Here is a 2,553-nt window from a genome sequence, read left to right as displayed (position 1 = left end):
TTGTAATGTAAAAAAAAAAACCAAAACAGGTGATTGGGTGTAGGCACAGTTGTAGTTACATGTGAGTAGGACACACAAATGTGGGCCCTAAAACACAAAAATTTACACTCACAAAACAATGGAAACAACAGGCCAAAAAGTTTAATTTCACAAAATATGCAGACGTGTTGAAAAAAAATTAGACAGTCACACCTTAATACAACCCTTAATACAACCTCGCTTCCTTTTTTTGAGTAAAGGGAAGTCGTCCAGCTCACCACCGCCGCCTCAGTGCACGGACTCGTGCGGACACCACGAAGACGGGTAAGTAGAAAATTGAAGAATGTCCAGCACAAAAGCACGATGCAAGAAGATGATTTATTGTGAATTCACACAGCAAACAGCAACATGGATCAAGGAGTAGAGTGACGCGTTTCAGCAACCTTAGTCGCCTTTGTCGTACCTGTTTGCTGTGTGAATTCACAACAAATCATCTTCTTGCATCGTGCTTTTGTGCTGGACATTCTTAAATTTTCTACTTACACTTGAAAATGTGGCTTGGATTTCACAGCACTGGTAGGGCGAACCCTTGCAGACACTCGCTTACAACGCTTAACCTTTCCCTTGTTGGTAATGTTTGAAGGTGCTTGAAACTGTTCCTCCATTTCTGTATCACACAATTGTTTCTTTATATTCAACAGGAAGCTAGCATCAGCGGCCTTTGGCTTCGCAATTATCTTTGAGGGACCAGGGACAGGGGAAGTGTCCCCTAAACTTTCTTGCATCACAGCATCTCCATCTACATTAGCTAGCTTGACCTCAGTGCAATCAGTGTCACTGGACAAAAATGGTGGACTAGATTTGGGCTGTGTCCTCAATTCCATGCAATGGTGAGAAAGCAATCTCACACTTTTGTCTTGCTGTGTCAAAGTAAAATTACCAATACTTTCAGGTGGTGGGACTTCAACATACCTTGCAGAAGTCGATTCACCTCTAGTTTGGTCAGCCCCTGTCATGTGATCAGCTATCCTGGACATTGTTGAATTTAGAGCCAAAATAGCTTCAGTTACTGTAGCAATTTCGGCACAATTTTTTGTGCAAGTATTTTCTAATGCTGCTGTTAGCTTATTTTGACTTTCAATATAGTTTTGAATATTAGCCTAATTTTTAACATGTAATTTTGAATAAGTGAGGGTAACACATCAAAATCAACATTTTCCAAAGCTAGATTTTGGGTTTCCTCTCCTATTTCAACCCTTGATTGTTCTAGATCGGGGACAGGTCCTTCTTCATCCATAACACTTTGTTGAAGATCTAGTTCGCCTTCATCTTCTATGCTTATCTGTGAATTCACTGAAAATTAGGAGAAAGCATACAAATTTTAATAATTCACAAAAAAATAAAATAATTTTACTAAGTTTTTACACACACAAGTAGACAAAAAACAAACATTAACGAAGATTCAAGAGATAACTGGCATTTCACCTGTGTTGACACACAATTTAATGCTTAAAAAGGTAAACAAGAAGGTAACCCCCTTTTTTTTTTGGTTAGACAACAATAAGTAAATAACAACCTGGCAAAGATTATCTCACAGAAAATTGTGGAGAAGAAGGAAAAGGTAAGGATAAATGTTTAAATTAACAGGTAATCTTTCAATATTAAGCAAAATGAGCATATCTTTACCTTCCAAGCCAGCCATAAGGTCATATTTGCCTTCGATTTGTTCGCGTTGAAAAGTTTTGGATATCATCTCTTCAACTTCATTTAGCTTTTTACGTGATGGTGGGCCACCTCCTGTCTTTTTGGAGTGTAGGTGTATTTTGGACAACTTCTCTTTTACTTGATGCTTACAGTCATACCATTTACGCTGTAATTCAGCTGGTGTGCGTTTTGCGACTCCAAGAGCATTTACTTTGCGTGAAATATTACGCCATATTTTCTGACGGTTACATAACGGAACCCTTTCAGATTCACGGCCAAAGAGATGTTCATAGTTACCAGTCACCTAAAAGGAAAATGAGGAAAAAAAAGTGGAGAGAGGACAGCGACTCGTGTGATACCGTAAAACAAGTGACCCCAGATGGAACCCCCGATAGGGTATATCCTCACCTGGTGACCCTCTTGAGGGTTAGGCGTGTCTCCCCGTTTTAAGGGGTACTGATGATATCCGTGCTGCAGCCGAGGTGCCTGGACTGGTATCCTATGCAGGAACCCTTATAGTACTGGAGTGTGGAAGGAAAGAAGGAGGCCCTTAGGTCCGGCGCTGCTCGGTCCACAAAGGTTCAGTGGAAGACGTGGTGGAGGTTAAAATAGTTTATTTAAAATTAGTATATAAAACTAATTTCCAAATGCATGCAAGCAATGACGCGTTTACGGGATCAGCATATCCCTTCTTCAGATTGCAGATGTATAAAGAAGTGATGGACATAAACATTTAAATAGGCAGCGAAAGGGCGCCAAACCAGTGATCAGGGTCAGGGGGCGTGTATTCAACCCGGATCTGAATCGGGGAACGTTACCATTAAAAAACATTAAAAAAACATTTAAAATGCAGATCATATTTTACAAGAA

The 2,553-nt window shown here is 40.0% G+C and overlaps 1 long non-coding RNA gene across 1 annotated transcript; it reads right to left on the bottom strand.

Moving 5' to 3' along the window:
* Positions 1-542: 542 nt before the first annotated feature.
* Positions 543-2,215, bottom strand: LOC130296191 (uncharacterized). Its single transcript, XR_008849155.1, has 3 exons — positions 2,092-2,215; positions 1,666-1,987; positions 543-1,332 (listed from the first exon to the last, which is right to left on the bottom strand). It is a non-coding gene; the product is annotated as an uncharacterized LOC130296191 (long non-coding RNA).
* Between the last annotated feature and the right edge of the window lie 338 nt (positions 2,216-2,553).

The sequence above is a fragment of the Hyla sarda genome, chromosome 12 (genome assembly GCF_029499605.1).
Source record: "Hyla sarda isolate aHylSar1 chromosome 12, aHylSar1.hap1, whole genome shotgun sequence".
Classification (NCBI taxonomy): domain Eukaryota; kingdom Metazoa; phylum Chordata; class Amphibia; order Anura; family Hylidae; genus Hyla; species Hyla sarda.
The sequence above is the reverse complement of the archived record's forward strand: the minus strand, read 5'-3'. Positions and strand labels throughout refer to the sequence as shown.